Source organism: Silurus aristotelis, assembly GCF_946808225.1.
Source record: "Silurus aristotelis genome assembly, chromosome: 1".
Lineage (NCBI taxonomy): Eukaryota > Metazoa > Chordata > Actinopteri > Siluriformes > Siluridae > Silurus > Silurus aristotelis.
Window position 1 is genome coordinate 39,251,887 of NC_139574.1, and position 20,509 is coordinate 39,272,395.

Here is a 20,509-nt window from a genome sequence, read left to right on the forward strand (position 1 = left end):
ACATTTTTATTTTGTTTACATCTTTCACTACACACTGTTTACTGTTTATATGTATATTTGCTCATACATTATCCTTTTATATATCGATATATTTATATATCTTTATACCTTATATTCTTTTATTTTATTTATTTATTTTATTTTATTTTATTATATTTTATTTTATTTTATTTTATTTCAATAGCCTTTCTTATACCTTATAGTTATTTATCTGCCTCCTTTTTTTTCCCCCATCCTATTCCCTCAAGCCGGACCATCGTACAAAACATTTTACTACATGTCGTACCCTGTATGTATGTGTATGTGATGAATAAAATTTGATTTGATTTGATTCGATTTTAAACTCACCTCTCTGAGCGATCGGGAGTCGTCAGGACGAGGAGCTGTGTCTGTTTCGGCTCATCAATGGTGAATAGAGCAGAAGCTGGAACCTCTGGGGGCACGTGCACAGGCTCTGTTTTATCTGGCTTTGGTGTGACGGCTTGTGCAGGACCGGGCTCAGCTGAAGAGGTAGACTTTTCAGCGCCATCTAATGCAGCAGATTTTACTAAATAACTCTAAAGCTGTTCATCTGTAGACAACAGAGACAGTAGTAATTAAATCACAGACTAGACGAGTCAAAAATCGAAAAGAAAATTATAATTGAGGCTCATATACTCAGTAAATGAACCAGTACTGAAACAAAGAGTAAGCACACGCACCGTTTTCCTCTTCCTCTTGGTAGATGGATGTTGCTGCAGTGGAGGGACCATTGGGAATGGAGTCTGGTTGTACACGGCCTGATCATTATAGTAGAACATCCCTGCAGCCGACACTAATAAGAACAGTATCAGTTTCAATTAAAGACCAACATGTAAGCTGTGAGGATCATAACATCCTACAAGAAAACCAGGCTTTTTGTAAGGATGACTGGAAAGGCATGATCAACTTACCATTTGTTGGGGTAGTAGGTCCAGGGAGTACAGTGTAGCATGTATTGAATCCTGTGGGATGGACTGAGTACTGCTGAGGAGGCACCACATGTACTGGAGCACTGTAATAATACTGGAACACAAACAGCATATAAGTTTGGCATAAAAATCACAAAAATGCTAAAGCTATTTGAAGGTTAACGTAAACAGTATTTGAAACTTGCAGCTATAAAAGGACACACAGAGACAAATTCAGAGCACCAGGGTACACACATGACCCCTGACCTTTCTCACAACTACATCGAACAACCTCCAAGTCTCGACCTTGTCCCTGTGTGCCTCATTACATATAGCACAGTTAGGTATGGTAATGTAGGTGAAGTAATGTGGGTGAGATTAACTCAGGCAATGCAGGAGGGAAAGACAGGGCAGAGTGAGGGAGGAAGTGCAGGCCAGACAGGGGTGGGATTTTAAAGTCAGGCTAGGAAAGGTAGGTAGACCGTATTTCCTGATTAGCACACATTAGCATACAGATATCATTTTGGTCCAAACTCAGTAATGATTTCGTTCAAATAGAGTTCATAGAGTAAGTAGTTTCATTGATTTGTACAATTCTGATATACTTCATGAATAACCTTCACTCTGTTTAATCAAATCAGAGCCGTGTCCTTTTAGAGCGGTTGCCAGTTGCGCTCACATTCCTCTATATGGACATTCATTCCTCTTCGTTTAGTTCCCTTAAAGACAGAGGAAGTGATCAAGGGGTTTACAAAATGAGGCCGTTTGGCTGCCGTAAGTAAAATCTAAATGAACAGTGTGTTTAGGTGATGAGGAAGTGATGGGCTTTAGTTTATTCTGTGTGAAAAACAGTGTGTGTTTGAACTGTACATTACCAGCATTTGTTCTTCTGGAGAACTCGCAGTCATGTTCACCACCACAGGAACGTAGGTCCCCGAATACTGTTGATTAGAACAACGTGAAAATGTCTGTCACTACATTTAACATCATATTTAATGTTCTCTCTTATACTTGCTCAATACAGATCTAGAACATATACAGAATATATATTTGTCAATATTTAGTGTAATTGAAGAAATGAGAATGCAATATTTCTGTATGTTGTTGCAGTTTTAAAGTGAACATTCCTACTGCAGTAAACAAACGTCTGGTCTCAACAACGGCCTTCGATTCAATAGTGGACTTACAATGTTTGCATGTTACTATGACAGCATGACATTTGACTATGACGTTTCATTGGTGGATTAAAAAGATTGTTGCACCAATCAGGGATGCTACGTCACAGAGATGGTGATGGCGCGACTCTACATGAGCTCCTGTAGTGTTTCTCTGTAGAAACACACACCCGGGTTAGAGGCGAGCGCCCCCTGCTGGACTTTTGTTCGGTAAGCTTTCCAGTCTATTGATTATTGCTGTTTGTTTCTTGTCTTTCTTCTGTCTTATTGTGTACAGGCCACAAATGCATCGTTTTCCATGCTAAGAGCATTCTTTTATTCGTTGATCCGTTCCCTGGTATTACTCGAAGCATTAGTGCCCCCGTATGGCACTCATCAGTATTACTGATCACTGCTAGTGATTGGAAGATGGCATCATTTCAGTGACTTGGTTCTTTTGATCATTTCGTTCCTTTGATCAGAAATAATATAAAATGGTACATTTCCAATAAGCAGATACCCATACACACGTCTACATACACGAACTCTGACATTAGTTCCAATAATGAAAATATGACAAGGCAGCTAAAGGACAAATGATGATAAACAGAATGAGTAGCTCACCCTCATCTCTTCTGGTCCGTATCGTTTATTCCTTAATCACGTGACTCCCATAATTATTGTAACAATAACATCAAGATTCGGACAAAAAAAATAATTTAAATACTCGCACAAGAGGATTCATGACATGAACCTTTTTATAAACCGAACAAAATAAAAATTCTGCCATGCAAATGCGTTAACACGATTAATGCTGTTGATAAGACCCAATACTTAAGGGACAAAATGTGCTTCCTCAAATCTCCACCTCCTCTTCACCTGGCATCCGTATCAGATCTCGAATCGGCTCATTTATCATTCCTTTCAGAAAATATACACAAAGTGCACGTCACAAAGTCGTGATTGTGAACATCACATCAGCTTAGATAACGTCTCATGTAAAAAGTCCACCGCTAAATCTTTCAATCGGACTGATTTGAATCGGAATGACAGGATCGCGGGTACCTGTGCAGCCACATCGAGAACACGAGCACCAGGAAAACAGCGAGTGTGCACCTTACCTTTGTCTCCGGTAGCGCGGACATGCCGGACGATGGAATCTCCAAGAATCACAGTATGACGTTCCGTCTCGCGGAGAGGGGCGAAGCGGTTCTCGGTCGAGATCTCGAAGGCCGGTGGTGGTGGTGGGGGAGACGTCCTGGACCGGGGCTTGGCTCGTGTCTTCCGCTGCTGCAGCATCCAGGGTCCGTGGGCCTGGGCAGAGAAACACGCGGAGTTGAGGTGCTGGGAGCGTTAGATTCAACCCGGGAATTTACCTGGGACGAGTGAGCGTCCGCCCGGGATGTTTCCAGCACCGCTTTCCGCTCTCACAGCTGGGCATCGAACGAGTCCTCACCTGTGCTTAAATGCAGACACACAAAAAAGAAGAAATAAATAGTAAAGTTTGTTTAAAAACACAGTCAAACACAGGAAGCTACGTCACAGGAAGCCTGCAAGCAGAGAGTCTCCTTTCCACGTCATGACCTGCTCCCATCCTGCTGCTCCCCAAAAAGATAAATAACTAACAACAATCTGCACTTACTTTATCTTTACAGTAAATACATTTACAAATAAATACATAAATACAATATGAAAATAAATAATAATAAATTGGCAATTCACACAACAAACAAATTAAATACATTTTTCACTACAAAGTCATTTTCCTAAAAACAGATCTTTCTTGCTTTGTTTGTTGCAAAGTCATCAATTACATCATCGTTGCAAATCTGACCAGCACTTGTATGGTTGATGTTTATGACAGCGAGGCTGCTGAGGTGCTCTTGTGACATGGTGGATCTCAGGTATCATTTGATTAGTTTCAGTTTTAAAAAGCTTCTTTCTGCTTCAGCTACAGTCACTGGAAGTGTAAGACAAAGTCTTGTGAAAAAAAGCTTGTTCACGTGAGAGAAAAGTGTCAATGTTTTTTTTTTTGGCTTTTAAGTGTAGAAAAAGTTCAGCAAAAACACAAGTTGAGTAAAATCTCAAACCAGAGGCAAATCTCATCTAATTGAGCCACAAGATGTTTTGCATGAAAGTTGTTTTAAAAAGATTTTCACTGTTTCTATCAGTAACTACACTAATAAAGGAGAGGTAGAGGGAAGATTTGAACAATTCATAACAGCCCCCAAAATACTTATAATTCTTATTATTATTATCATAACTGCAGTAACACACACACACACACACACACACACACACACACACACACACACACACAGCTGCATTATTACATTTAAATCACTATCTCTCTAATCACACTTAATTCCTCCAGGATTAATTACAGGTTGGGTGACCTCTAACCTCTCGTGTGATGCTGATGTTCCTCCTCAGAAGTCCGTCTGCTGTCTGAAGTCTCAGCTCCACCCTCTTCAGGTCATCAGACTTCATCAGGGCTGTCAATTAAACACAACCTATGTTTATCTACACTTATGATACCAGGACGAGAAAAAACCCCTCTGAAGATGTTCTTCTTAAAGACTGAAATCCGTATCAGAGCTCTTTTATAGAAATATATATATGACTGTATAATGCTGCTGCCATTAGGACTTTATTTCACATCACATGAATCTGCTGCACTTGTGAGTGGATTTGATTCGGACTTTTCTGATAAGCGTCTCTAATAGATCAGTGTAATTATTATAATATTAACGCTTAGTGGCGTCTCACCGTCCAGACTACAATTATCTCATACATACAACTGAGCATATCATTTAAACTCACACCTAGAGGTCGACTGATACAGGATGACCAATATATGTTGCTGATTTCTTTTGTCCGATATGTTTGTCCAAATAAAATCTCTACAAATTTAAACCTATTTTGTAATGACACTGAATTGAAATAAAAAAATAAATAAAAAATCTGTGTGACATGAACAACTCATATTTCTTGTCCACTTATTACACTATTTATAACTTTTAGAATAAACTTTAAAAACTGGACCAATATAAAGTTTGTTCACAAACTTTTACTAAACTGAGTTTATTTATATGATCATCACCATTCATTACATCTCATTACCTCTGTCTTTGTCCCGCTTTTCTTCTTCTACACTTTTTCTTCTTTTTTATTTAATTTGTATTGTTTTCCAGCACAGTAATGTGATAAATGTAAATAATGTTGTTTGCATCATTATGCTATAAAACACATATTATCCCGTTAAGCTCGGAGCATGCGCAGAAAGAACAGGAGACATGACAGCACAGCGTTTTTTACTCGTTTACTCTGCACACTGCAAACACACCCACATGCAGCACGAGAGTGCCCTCTAATGGCTATCAGATATTATAACATTAATGCAATGTTACCAATGTCACTATGACCATTATTAATTTATAGGCTTCAGGAAAGTCTGCAAAGGAAACAAAACTATACCTACCTTTTCCGGTTTGTCTGAATCATTGCACGAAACACATTAAAAAAAATCCGAAAACACAGCGACAAGTCAGACAAACCAGAAAAGGTAGGTATCGTTTGTGAATGGAAACTTATCAATCATTGGAGAAGACACTTGTCATTCACCTGTATATCTTGACTGACAGGTGTCTTGTCCAATGATCGGTAAGTTTACATTCACAAACTATACCTACATTTTCCGGTTTGTCTGACTTGTGTTTTCGTATTTGTTATTTTGTTTTCGGATTTGTTAATCTGTTTTGCACTTCTCACACACACACACACACACACATCACCAGTCACACACACACATTCTCCTCGTCACCAGTCACTAAAACAGAGCACACTGATTAGTCCCATCAGCCACAGATCTGCTTCTCACCGCTCGTTTCCCCCCGGCTCCACCCTCCATTCACCAACCGCCGCTCGTGCACGCACCCGCTGCTCCATCCAGCAGTAGTGTTCAGGTGTTGTGAGGTGAATCCAGTGTTAACCCTGTCAGAATGACTGCTGAAAGATCATCCACTTTCTTGTGCCAATCCATGCGATTAATTATAAAGTACAGATGTTTAAGTGAATCAGGTTCTGCCCCACATTAACTGTCAGCTATATTGCTTTCAGAGCTCAAAATGAACAAAGCACCAAAGCTGCAAGAAAATACCTCAACTTCAGTTTCTGTCAAATTCCTTTTCTTTAAGGACATCAAACATCACTGACTTTACTAAAGTGAATTTTAAGAAAAATAAATACCATCATTGAATGCTCTCTGTGATGAAGAGACATTAGACATGATTGAAATTCAAAATCTTTATTTATTTAATAGTGTTTATTGTGTCTCGCTGTGGTAAAAGTGTTCAGACGCTCTGTTTCTCTTGTCGTCTTCTTTTTTTTCTATTTCTCGTTTTCTTTTGAAGGTTTTCTTGTCTCAGCTGAGCAACAATTTCCTCCCATCGCTCTCGGACCCTCATATAATGTTCTGTTTTATTTTTTGAAGTCTTCTTTTCTTCCTCACAGAGATTCTGGGTATCCTGGAGCCCCCTGTTGGTCTGAAGCTGTAAGTTGTTCCTCTCCTCTATGTCAAGATTAGTTTTCTCTCTTTCGTCCTCTTGTTTTTCCTCAAAATTCAACGTGGGCTCAAACTGAGCAACACGTTCCTCCAGTCGCTCTTTGTCTCTGATCAAATTATCTCTCTCCTGCTCTGCACTATTTTTCACTTTTTCACAGTGATTCTGAGTATCCTGGAGCTCCATGGTGGTCTGTTCCAAAGTGACCTCAAGCTGAGCAGCATGTTCCTCTATATTATTTTGTTCTCTCGTCCAGCTCTTTTTCTCACATTCTAAGGTTTTCTCCAATTCCTCAAGGATTTTCAGGCAAGACTGGAGCTCCATGGTGGTCTGTTCCAACGTGACCTCAAGCTGAGCAACATGTTCCTTCAGTTGTTTTTGCTCTCTCATCCAGCTCTCTCTCTCACAGTCTACAGTTTTCTCCAGTTCCTCATGGATTTCCAGGGAAGACTGGAGCTCCATGGTGGTCTGATCCAAAATAAACTCAAGCTGAGCAACACGTTCCTCCAGTTGTTTTTGTTCTCTCGCCCAGCTCTGGCTTTTCTCAGTTATGTCCTGTTCCTGCTGCTTTCGCTCAGAAGCCAAAGTAGCCTCCAGCTTTTGCACCGTCTGTAGCAGAACGTCTTTCTCTTCTTTCTCTTTTGTTAACTTCTCTATCATTAGAAGAGAAAATGCATCCAAGTCTTTCTCTACTTTCTCCATGTGTTTCAGCTTCTCCATCATTTCAGCAATCTGCTTAGTTTTCTTTGTTCTTCTGCTTTGAAAAAACTTTCTCAACCTTCTGAAGAGCTCCATGTTTATGCCTCTTTACTCACAAGCAAAAACCTCGGAAATGAGAGAAACAGAGACGCGTTCCCAATTATAGACGTTACCTTACTGTGACGTCACAGGGAGATGCCCCCACCCTCCGTCTGTGACGTAACCCGGTCTCTCTTAACCGGACTATGCGCATGCGCACATTACAGAGGTAAAGAGCGGATAAAATATCATGTCTTTACATCTTTTCTGTTGTTCCTGAGAGAAGAGCAATATTACAGTCATTAATAAGATAAAAACGGCTGTAAACTGTGTATAAAGCGAGTGAATCCGAGTTGAGAACCGGAAGTTGACCGGAGTGACTCTATGAATGTTGCAGAATCATAAATGACCAGTAGGTGGCAGTGTGATGTGTATTAGAGCTCACTGTCACAGCAGGTAATTAGAAGTAGTGGAGCTCTAATGACGTCATTAATAGCGAGGACAAGACACACAGCAGTTTGGGATTCTTTTATTGACTTTATTGATGAATTGATTTGGAGTATGATTGTGTTTCTGATCAAAGTAAGTTCATGTGTATGGAGTAAAAACAACCTGTACATTTCTCACTTCCAGACAGTATTATGAGATGTTTATCTGCTGGAAGTTCATGTTTAATGCTGCATGTTTTATAGGATTTATGAGCTGGAAGAAATGTTTTTATATTGGTTTTGTTTTAAACGACTGGTGCATTTTTATCTTCTTTTTCCCCTCAACTATAAGGTTGAAACCACTTGTTTTTAAAATGCATTATTCACTAAATAAACATTAATGAAAACTGGATGATTTGTTTTTATTGAATGTAAAAATATTAATTTGAGGATAATTGAACTTAATGAATCGATTAGTTTTGGAATAAATGAAGACTTTACTGAACTAAACAGCACTGAATTCTCCTTTAAATCAACTTAAGTTTACTGAACTAAATACTGTTACTTATATGAAAATAAACCCGGTTTCTTGAACCCTGTTCGGTTTCAGCCCCACTTTTGGGCCTCACAGCTGAAATTGACCTTCCTGACTTTCAATGGTAAAAGTTCCTGACAACAGTGTGCTACATACACAATTTACATCTCTTTTGAAAGAACACACTTTGGGCTTTACATCATCCAAAGATGCTGAAGTTCATTAGAAAAAAATGTGTACGTCATAAAACATATATTTTTTTAAAAATATATAAATACATGAATTCGGTCCTGAAGCAATCCAGAATAGTGACGGGTTAAAAGTCACATGTGTAATGAGTTTATATTTCAACTTTGAAGAAAATACAATAAAAACGATATTCCTATAAACATTATTCTGAGACTGTGTGTAGTCCTTTTCTCCCTCCGTCTGTTTGAGGAAAAGCAGCCTGATAACCAAATGTACTGGGAATAATAACATTCACACAATAAGCATAAGACTGGTATTTGAATATTAGAAAAACAGTAGAAGAAAAAAGTAATGAAAATAAAAGTAGCACAATGCTTCCTTCAGTGCCTCTGTGAATGATGGAGCACATCTGGACCTTCCTTTTATCCTTCCATTCTACAAACAGCACATCCTCTTCTCTCAGCCAGTGATGAGGCCTCGAGGAGCTTTTTTCAGAAGCTTGTTGGTGATGGTTTGTGGACTGGATTTTCCCACATGCTCAGATGTTATTTTTTAGGAGATCTCTAAACAGTGCTGGACTTGTGTAGAAGTCGTCAACGTACAGTTTGTAGCCCATTTCCAACATCTTCTCATCAACAAGTGCCATGACAGATGGTCTACAGACTGGCTGGGGTGTAAAATCCTGATTCCACCTCTCTTCAGGTGTGTTGGGGGATACAACCAGTGAGGACTGGGATTTTCTGTCTCTCACTCTTACTGGTAGAGCTGAAACAGGTGCTGAGTTTGGAGACTGCTTGTACCTCTTTTCTGGTTGATGGCTGGTGTGTGGAACCCACTTCTCCTCAGAAGATTCAACTAAATGGGGAAGACAAAGAAAGTAAATACTTTTGTAGTAGTATGAAATCAGGAAGGGGGCAAACACTTTTTCACACCACTGTGTATATTTATTTGCATGTTTGTCACACTTTAATGTTTTAGATCGTCAAATTAATTTAAATATTAGTAAAAGATAACACAAGTGAACACGACATGCAGATTTTAAATGAAGGTTTTTATTATTGAATGGAAACAAAATCTAAATCTACATGGCTCTGTGTGACAAAGTCTTTGCCCCTCTGTTAAAACTGTGCAAACTTTATCACACCTGAGTTCAATTTCTCTCACCACACACAGGCCTGATTACTGCCACACCTGTTCACAATCAAGAAATCTCTTAAATAGGACCTGCCTGACAAAGTGAAGTCGACCAAAAGATCCTCAAAAGCTAGACATCATGCTGAGATCCAAAGTTCAGAAACAAATGAGAAAGTAAGTTATTGAGATCTATCAGTCTGGAAAAGGTTATAAAGCCATTTCTAAAGCTTTGGGACTCCAGTGAACCACAGAAAGAGAAATTATTCACACATGGCAAAAACATGGAACAGTGGAGAAAAAGAACATCATACCAACAGTGAAATATGGTTGTGGTAGTGTGATGGTCTGGAGCTGTTTTGCTGCTTCAGGACCTGGAAGACTTGCTGTGATAAATGGAACCATGAATTCTGCTGTTTACTTAAAAATCCTGAAGGAAAATCTGTTTGTGATCTCAAGCTGAAGTGAACTTGGGTTCTGCAGCAGGACAACGATCCAAAACACACCAGCAAGTCCACCTCTGAATAGCTAAAGAAAAACACAAATGAACAAAATGAAGACTTTGGAGTGGCCTAGTCAAAGTCCTGACCTGAATTCTATTGAGATGCTGTGACATGACCTTAAAAAGGCGGTTCGTGCTCAAAAACCCTCCGATGTGTCTGAATTACAACAATTCTGCATAGATGAGTGGAGCAAAATTCCTCCTCAGCGCTGTAACAGACTCATCGCAAGTTATCACAAACGCCTGATTGCAGTTGTTGCTGCTAAGGGCGGCCCAACCAATTATAAGGTTTAGGGGGCAATCACTTTTTCACACAAAGCCATGTAGTTTTGGATTTTGTTTCCCCTCAATAATAAAAACCTTCATTTAAAAACTGCATGTTGTGTTCACTTGTGTTATCGTTTACTAAGTATATATGTGTGTGTGTGTATAAACTGGAAAAAAGAGATTGTGAAATTAGACTTGCTAAACAGGGTGAGCTAACTTCATTATAAACCATGTCTAGTTTAAGTTTTATCAGATGAAGGGTAACTTAGTGTGCAGCACTGCATTATTGTGTGGGTCAGGGGTCATTTGATCTGGTGTAGAACACCTGGGGGATTTGGGGGACATTTACATTTAACAGTGTAAATTCCTGTGTTCACGTTTTTAAGGCCCAGTCTAAAAGGAGTAAGAGAAAATAAACCCTGTCAATTATTACCCTATTATTATTATAATTATTATTATTATTATTATTATTATTATTATCGGAAGGTCTGGGGTTTAAGCCCCAGTATCGCCAAGCTGCCACTCCTGGGCCCTTGAGCAAGGCCCTTAACCCTCTATGCTCCGGGGGTCCCTTACGAGGGAAATATCAAGGTCTGTGACGTCGGAGTGACGTGGGGCCGCCTTCCCGTGGGCTCACCACCTGCAGGAGGGACCGTAAGGGACGGTGCTGTGAGGATTGGGCAGCAGTCGAAGGCGGGGGCCTGCTTAGACTGCTGCCCTCGCAACCCGAATTACGGATAAGCGGGAGAAAATGAATGAATGAATGAATATTATTATTATTACATTTGACTCTTCTGTTCCTCTCAATTTTGAAATGATGGCTACACCCCTGAATGTGTCAGTAATAACAATACAACTAATATTTCTACACATGACTACTACTTCTTCTTCTTTTTTTGGCTGCTCCCATTAGGGGATCATTCGTCTCCATACTACTCTGTCCTCTACAATCCACAAACTCACAATGCAACTGCTTCTGACCTTCTCTATACTTCTCCATCAACATTCTCAAAGCAAATATTGCATCTGTGGTGCTCTTCCTCAGCATGAAACTATTCTGTTGCTCACAGATGCTCACCTCTTCTCTCAGCCTGGCTTCCACTCTTTCCTATAACCTCATGATGTGACTGATCAACTTAATTTCCCTGTAGTTACTGCAGGTCTGCACATCTCCCTTATTCTTAAAGATCAGTACCAGCACACTCCTTCTCCATTCCTCAGGCATCTTCTCACCTTCCAAAATCCTGTTAAACAATCTTGTTAAAAACTCCACTGAAATCTCTTCTAAACATCTCCATGTCATCTGGTCCTACGGACTTTCCACTCTTCATCCTCTTAATCGCTGCTCTCACTTCCTCCTTACTAATCCTATCCACCTTCTGCTTCACCATCTCCACACCATCCAACCTTCTCTCTCTCTCTCATTTTCCTCGTTCATCAGCTGCTCAAAACACTCCCCCCATCTTCTCAACACACTTTCCTCACTAGTCAACACATTTCCATCTCCATCCTTTACTGCTCTAACTTGCAGCACATCCTTCCCAGCTCGGTCCCTCTGCCTGGCAAATCGCTACAAATCCTTTTCTCCTTCCTTAGTGTCCAACTTCTCCTACAGCTCCTCATATGCCTTTTCCTTGGCTTTTGCCACATCCCTCTTCACCTGCTGCTTTATCTTCTTGTACTCCTGCCTACTTTGCTCATCTTTTTGTCCATCCAAATCCTGTTTCTTCAACCTCTTTCTCCGTATGCTTTTCTGCACTTCCTCATTCCACCACCACATTTCTTTTCTTTGTTTCTCTTTCCAGATGTTACACCAAGTACCAAGTCTCCCTTATCACCTCTGTAGTAGTGGCCCAATCATCCAGCACCTCTTCACCACTGAATCTCATACTACAGTCTTCTACCTTTACTTTCCACCATCTTATTCTTCTTTCATTCCTCACTCTCCTCCTCTTATTCTTCACCTCCAAAACCATCCTACAGGCCACCATCCAATGCTGTCTAGCCACACTGTCCCCTGCCAACACCTGACAGTCCACTCTTATACGTCACCCTATGATCCTCCTCCTTTTTAAAATGTGTTCACCACAGCCATTTCCATACTTTTAGCAAAAATCTACCACCATCTGCCCTTCCACATTCCTCTCCTTAAAGAAACAAACAGAACAAAAAGCTGAGGGTACATTGGAAACAAGTTTCCCAAAGCTGAAGAGTTGCAATCTGGAAACATATTACCTGAATCGTTATTTCGGCTTATTTATGCTGTGCAGGTGCTTGTGTGGATTCATAGGGTAGTGGTCAACACATCTGCTTTACACACAGAAGGTCCTGGGTTTGATCCCCAGTAGAACCATGCACTTGAGTCTGATTCTACTTGTGGAATGCTTTTTGTCCAATGCTGTTACAAGCACAATGCAGAAAAAGGCCAACCTGTTATTTTTATTTGCTGAATTGTGTTAAAATTTGAGGGAATATCTGCGCTTTCTTAACATAACTGGTCACAAAAATATAAACCTTATTCATGTTTGCCAGCTGCATGGTTCCACTGGGGGTTTAACTCAGGAGTTTTTGTGTGTAAAACAAATGTGATGACCACTACATTATGGAACCACACAGTCAACTAAACAGCATGAATGAGCAGAAATATCAATTCAGGCAAAATGTTTTCAAGATTGCAACTATACATTTTTGAGAAACTTGTTCCCAATGTACCCTCAGCTTTCTGTTCTCAGTTGAGAGGATTTCAAGTTCTTTTCAAATACTGTAGTACATGATTAATTCATTAATATGAGGAAGATTAATCCTCATCATTGATCCTCATTAAGTGTCTAAGAGGAGCTACACTAAAAAGCTGGAAAATCAGTTTTCAGCCAACGACCCTGCTTCAGTGAAGAAAGACCTGAGAGACATGGTGCAGTCATAAAAACCTGGAGCTTAACACGCTCAAAACAGTAGAGATGACTGTGACATTTGAGTCAATGATTTTTCTAAGTTTAATTAATAAACTTAGGTTCCATAGTGTAGCGGTCATCACGTCTGCTTTACACGCAGAAGGTCCTGGGTTCGAGCCCCAGTGGAGCCATGCCCTTGAGGTTCTGATTCTAAATGCTTTTTGTCCATTGCGGTTACAGGGCCCATGCGCGCGATGAACATCAGGTGAGGGTCCCGAGATGGTTCCTCCATATGAAGAAGGACATGGGTGAGATGCAACCTCCCTGAACTCATTAAAAAGTGGATATGCTGAGAGAGCTTGATGTGGTCCTTCATGGGAAGAAAGTGTGAATGACATTGTAAGGGTGGGGACAGACAGGGAGACCTGTTAAGACAGAAGTAGTGTCATAGGAGCTTCTGTAGTTGGTCACGCCCAGAGCGATTCCTGTAGTGAAACTCATTTGATTTTCTGTCAAATTCCTTCTCTTTAAGGAACATCAAACATCACTGAATTTACTAAAGTGGATTTCAGGAAAGTGATTGAATGCTCTCTGTGATAAAGAGACATTAGACATGATTTGAATTGAAAATCTTTATTCCTTTAAATAAAACTAAATTAGAATTTAATATAAATTAAAGATGGTGAAACAACATGCACACTAAAGTACATGAAATGTTCGTATTTCACCATCTTCCTCTATTCCTGAATCATTTTCCATCTCTTCAAGTTTCTTCAACAGATCCTCGAAGCTGTCGACATCAAAGGCTGGTACAGAATCCAGGATCTCTGTGCTGTTGTGGGGGTCTTCAGTATGATTCTGGGCTCCAGACTGGTTAAAAAAGCCATATTCCTCATTTAAAATGGAAAAGATGTCATTGTTCAGCAAAGTGATTTCCTCCTCGTCCTCGAGCTGAACCTCACTGCTTGTACACTCAGACCCATAGCAGGTGCTGTAAACAGAAGTGCACAATTTTAGCTGCATATTAAAGTAAATGAGTGGCAATTATGGCGATTATTTAAGATGCAGAGTAAAACTTCATTTGCATGTCATTCTTCTGAAACTGTTCCAATGCAGTTTACTAACTCACTTGGTCTGGCAGAAAGTCGACTCAGAAACAGAAGGGAAAAGAGGAGGATCAAAGCAGAAGTCTTTAGGAGACAGCAGTTCTTGGTGGCTAAGGCCGGGGAACTGATCACTAACTTCAGGCACGAGGTCAGGGACTGGTACTTCTTCTGGCATGTTCATGACTATGTAGTGGTTTGGTTGATGATCAGGTCTCCTCTGTGAGTCACTACTCTGCACACTGCCTTTTCTCCTTCTCTTCTTTGGAAGCGGTTTATAAACCCAATCTACATGATAGAAAAGAAGAATTTAAAGAGTAAGAAGCAACATAAAAACAATAAAAGTATCAGAATTGATGCGTTTGTTTTGTTATTTTGCCATTTGTCTATAAAGAAAGTTCACCTACCAGGAAACAACTGTTCATGTTCCTGTTTAAGCCTCCATGATTCAGTGTAGTAGGGTTTCTTCTGTTCTTCACTCAGTTTGTTCCACTGGATCCCAAGCTGCATGCTGATCTCTGCAGAGCTGCTATTTGGATTGGCCTTGGAAAAGATGGACCTCTGTTTCCTCGCCCAAACCATGTAGGCATTCATTGGCCTTCTGATGTTGCCTTTTTTATCTCTGCACTTGGCAACGTTAAATTTATCTACAAAATAAAAAAACAAAGTTTAAGTTAAACAGAAATCATGATAAACTTTTAGTTAAAACAGTGAACAGAACAGAGTCATGAAATACTGCACCAGTTTTAAACACACACAATGTTGTAGTACAAATATTTTATAAGTGCTGCATTACTCAGTCAGTACAAAATCATTTTATATTTCCTGCATGACAGATTCATATTTAATGTGGTTTTAGGAACTAAATGATAACTATATTTCATTGTCTCTGTACTTGTTCTCTGTACAATGACAATAAAGTTGAATAAAGTTGACAGCAGGAGAAGCAGCTGTAGCTGTTACCCGTCTTATTATCTGTCATTATTTCTCCTTCTTTCTTCTGAAAGTCGCTCTTTCTGGCTGAAAAATCTTTTTTGTCGTCTTGGAGAGCGGATTGTTCAAAACATTGACGCTTATCACTAAAAACAATTAAAAACATTTCAGCTGTTTGTTTGCGCTTCATTGCTGTGATCAGTAAATGTTTGTGTTGAACAGCAGCACAACAAAGTTGTCATGACAATAAAAGCAAGTCCAGGGCGCTATCAGAGATACCGACGTCACAAAAGAGGCGGGGCTTCAAAGGTTCAAATGCAGACACGGAAGCTGAAAACGGGTGTTTTTTGTGTGATTGTAAACCCTACACGAGTTCCTATAGCGCGCCTCTGTTTAGACACAGTAGGGTATTAAACTATTTAGAATTATATTATTTAATAGAAAACACGTGTTTGCAGTTTGTAATGTGATTTTGATAAAAATTGTGGGGTTTAATTTGAGGTGTAATTAGTTTGTACTGCATGTGGTGACCTGTTGTTGTTATACTTAAAGTGACCATTAGGGGGAGTAGAAGTGCATTGAAAATAGAGAATGAGAGAACACGTGATTAGCGCGTGTCAGATGTGTGTTATGAGCTATTAGAAAATAAATCATTCATTCATGCTACCTGGCCTCGCTTCCTTCTGTTTCCTGACAACACTGCACTTTTAACAAATACTTTATTAAATTTCCCTTAGATTATTCATTATACTTACCTTCTCTGAACACAAACAGATGTTTTACTTAAACACATGGTAGTATTTATAGTCTCTGTTTATCTTTCAATTATAATCATCTACTTATTAAGACGTTTGTAAGTAAGAAATTATCATAAGAATAAAATAATCTGGTAAATTAATAACAAGGTAAATTAACTGTAATACATATGTTTTTATTGAATACAATCAGGTCCAAAACTGTATTTAAAAAAGAAAAAACATTAATAAAAGATGTGATTGATTTTGATCTGCTGCCAGTCTTTTTACAAGCACTTAGTGTTTTCTCAACTGGTCCACGACTACACCACAATATGTATGGGATTTTTTATATTGGTATTAAAATAGGAAACTAAACTCCTATAAAATCATCTCAGCAGTATTAAAATCAAGATTTGGTGATTTCTGTAAAAAGCTTGGTGTGGAATGGACGTCTCTGTTCACCTGTGTACAGCAGCACATGGGGAGGACAACAAATAATGACAAGAAACAAAAAAGTGACAAACTTCATTTGACTTTTCCTTCATCACCCTTATATATATTTATTTTAGACAAATGTATCCACTTTTTCCTGCAAGTCTGTGATCTTTATGCTAATGATCAGGAGTAAACATAAAATGAGGAACATCTCTTTTCCCCTCTTCACTCCGGTACCGATGGTCCTCATCACCTTTCCACCTGTTTGGGGATTTTATGGGTGATTTGTTTCTCAATAATAATAATTATAATAATAATAAATGATAAACTCTGTGTTTTAAAGAAAATAAAATCCATAAAGCTCAGAAACTCACCGTTCCAGGGGTCGTACAGTTCGCTTCATCCCGGCAGAGGGTCTTCATCCTCCACCTGGAACACGGCATCTCTCGGAGCTACAGGAGGAAAATCCAAGTGATGCTGAGGAAAGAAAAGTCCAAACAAATATCAAATATATAATATACCATATTTCATATAATAAAAATCAAAAGTAATATTACAGAGTTGAATCCCAGTGGAAACACGAATCCGAAACTGCTGTTTTCAGCCGATACACACTGTGTGGTCAAAAGTATTTGGACACTTGTCTTTTCCAGCCAGATGTGGTTCATAAATTCACATAAAATGCATAATGCTTAAATGCTCCATCCAGCCAATTAACATGCAAACTGTGGAAACACTTCATATAAACAGAATGTAGATTAAGTGAAAGCATTTTAAATGAGCTTCATTTGTCTGTTTTGTGTACATACAGGATTCAGGGCCATTTTTCTAGATTGATATTTGAAGGTAATTTTGTATTAAAATAATATTATTTTATTGTTGGTGCTTTAAGTGCTTTGGGACTCATGTGTAAAGCAGGTCATGTGATCAGAGTGATTACAGTGATATTTAGATATAATAATAATAATTTACAAATAAAAATAAAGACTCCGTCCTACAATGTAAATGATTTTGAGTGGTCTGGATTGTAATTATTGTAATTTTATGTGAAGTGATTGTGATACACACGCATGAAATAAGAAAATTAAATTGAATGTTTTCCTGAAACCAGCAACAAATGAACATTACAGTATTGAAACTTCATTGTGTTTTAGAGGTGAAGTTATAAATGGTGGAGTTTAATAAAGAACAGAGCTCCAGCTGTTGCAGGGGTTTCAGCATGAACTGCTCTTCTTCAGCAGGAGCACATCTCACTGACATTCAATGACTTCATTGCTGAGACTTTTAGTTCGAAAAATTGAATTAATCTTTAAATTCAGTGTGTTTTGGGAGATTTGGAAATAACTTCTCCATGAGCACTAGTTATCTCAGGGGGATCCAAAATCTGGTCCCAGGGCCAAATGCAGCCTGTAAACAGATGTTAATTGGTCCTTGGTTTTCCTATAAGAATGTATGATGTATGGAAGAGATGAGCAGCAGCATAATTCAGGGCAAGAAAATAAAGTCAAAGAGGATAAAATACATACCTACGTGTTTATTTCTTTGGATTTTGGTGAGTACACAGTTTGTAATGTGTAAAAATGGTTGTATATGAAATTAGATGTGTACTGATGTCATTGTGTGAGAGAAAATGCAAACTCAGATCTTGAACAATGGGATTCTGGTGAGTTTTGTGGTATTAAAAGGTAAAGATGTGTGTTGGTTGATCAGTAACGTGTATATGAGTCTGAACTGTTCATATTGTGTGATAATGACGATGAGGAACTGTTTAATTAGCGTCATGTGACTGAGTATGATAGTGGAAATAGTGAAAACCAGTGAACCGACTCTTCTGGACTTTATTATTTAACTCTTTTGAACTGAGTTACTTGAACTGATTCAAAGGAGTCAAAATTACTGAACCAAATCTTTTTTTAACTGAATGGATCAAACTGAATGGTTATTGAAATAAATAAATAGAATTTTAATTTAGTTTTACTTTTTAACCTTTATTTTAATATCATTTACTTTTGTCACATTTTCCCAACATTTTATCAAGTGGATTTTATTTCTTAGTTAAATTTAAATGAAGTCCAACAGTTTAATAATAAAAACAAAACACACACAATATTTAAACATGTACTTTTGATTAAATATTACAATAAACATAGATTTTTTTTTTGTACTTTATTATATGTATAACGTGTTTCATATGCTGAATCTTAACCTGCCCAGAGATTAGAAGATTTTTTGCTCTCCACTGCTGCCATTTCCTGTTCTTAATGAATTATTGAAGAAGTTGTGTATAAAGTGACCGATCTGTCGTTTAACCTTTAGTTTTTCCTTCCAATTATTTTTCTTACATTTTAAAGTTTCCTCCAGCAGAGCAACATATTCCTCCAGTCGCTCTCTGTCTGTCATCAAATGATCGCTCTCATCCTTTGCAGTCTTCTTCTCTTCCTCACAGTGAATCAGGGAATTCTGGAGATCCTGGTGATTTGGAGCTGTAAGCTGATCATCTCCTCCATGTCTAATTTGGTCTTCTTTTTTTCCTTTCTCAAATTTATTTTGCTTAAATTTTAAAGTGGCCTCCAGCTGAGCAACACGTTCCTCCAGTCGCTCTCTGTCTCTCATTAAATTATTTTTCTCTTCCTCACAATGATTCAGGGAATCCTGCAGCTCTCTGATGGTTTGAAAATGTCTGGTGGTCATTTTCTCCATGTCTAGTTTGATCATCTCTTTTTCCTTTTCAAATTTATTTTGTTCAAAATTTAAAGTGGTCACCAGCAGAGCAAGACGTTGCTCCAGTCGCTCTCTGTCGCTCCTCAAATGATCGCTCTGATGATCTGCACACTTCTTTTCCTCAGAGTGATTCAGGGAATCCTGGAGCTCCCTGGTGGTCTGGAGCTGTAAGTTATTACTCTTCTTCATGTCTAGTTTTGCCTTCTTTCCTTTCTTTCTTCTTAATGTGACCTCAAGCTGAGCGACACGTTCCTCCAGTTGTTTTTGTTCTCTCGTCCAGCTCTGGCTTCTCTCAGTTATATCCTGTTCCTGCTGCTTTTGCTCAGAAGCCAAAGTAGCCTCCAGCTTTTGCACCGTCTGTAGCAGAATGGCTTTCTCTTCTTTCTCTTCTGTTATCTTCTCTATCATTAGAAGAGAAAATGCATCCAAGTCTTTCTCTACTTTCTCCATGTGTTCCAGCTTCTCCTTCATTTCAGCAATCTGCTCAGATTTCTTCTTTCTTCTGCTTTGAAAAAACTCTCTCAACCTTCTGAAGAGCTCCATGTTTATGTGTCTTTACTCACAGGCAGAAATCTCGGAAATGTGGGAACCATAGACGCGTTCTGACTTACATAGATGTTGCCCTACTGTGACGTCACAATGAGATGCTCCGCCCACCGCTCTCTCTCTCTCTCTCTCTCTTTCTTTCTCTCTCTCTTTCTCTTACACGTGCACACTGTATTGTATTGTATTTATTGTAAAACTAAACGATTCAGATGAGTTTTATAAAAAACATTTTTACTTATAAAAAATAAAATGTCATTCAATGAACATTAATGAAAACTGGATGATTTGTTTTTATTGAATGTAAAAATATAAATTTGAGGATAATTGAACTTAATGAATCGAATAGTTTTGGATTAAATGAAGACTTTACTGAACTAAACAGCACTGAATTCTCCTTTAAATCAACTTAAGTTTACTGAACTAAATACTGTTACTTATATGAAAATAAACTCGGTTTCTTGAACCCTGTTCGGTTTCAGCCCCACTTTTGGGCCTCACAGCTGAAAATGACCTTCCTGACTTTCAATGGTAAAAGTTTCTGACAACAGTGTGCTACATACACAATTTACATCTCTTTTGAAAGAACACACTTTGTGCTTTACATCATCCAAAGATGCTGAACTTAGAAAAAAATGTGTACATCATAAAAAAACTTTCTTTAGGCTTTTCGCCGTTAGGGGTTGCCACAGCAGATCATCCACATGTTTG

General features: G+C 38.7%; 3 protein-coding genes and 1 long non-coding RNA gene across 10 annotated transcripts in view; 1 reads left to right on the plus strand and 3 right to left on the minus strand.

Moving 5' to 3' along the window:
• LOC310725198 (uncharacterized protein) overlaps window positions 1-20,509 on the plus strand; it is a 69,915-nt gene that overhangs the window by 36,820 nt on the left and 12,586 nt on the right. The gene's annotated exons all lie outside the window — the stretch shown is intronic.
• Window positions 1-20,509, minus strand: part of LOC310724584 (uncharacterized protein) — a 171,319-nt gene that overhangs the window by 11,865 nt on the left and 138,945 nt on the right. The gene's annotated exons all lie outside the window — the stretch shown is intronic.
• LOC310724568 (eukaryotic translation initiation factor 4 gamma 3-like) overlaps window positions 1-20,509 on the minus strand; it is an 82,715-nt gene that overhangs the window by 8,394 nt on the left and 53,812 nt on the right. The gene's annotated exons all lie outside the window — the stretch shown is intronic.
• LOC310725485 lies at window positions 702-1,872 on the minus strand. Its single transcript, XR_014533380.1, has 3 exons — window positions 1,805-1,872; window positions 933-1,044; window positions 702-814 (listed from the first exon to the last, which is right to left on the minus strand). It is a non-coding gene; the product is annotated as an uncharacterized lncRNA (long non-coding RNA).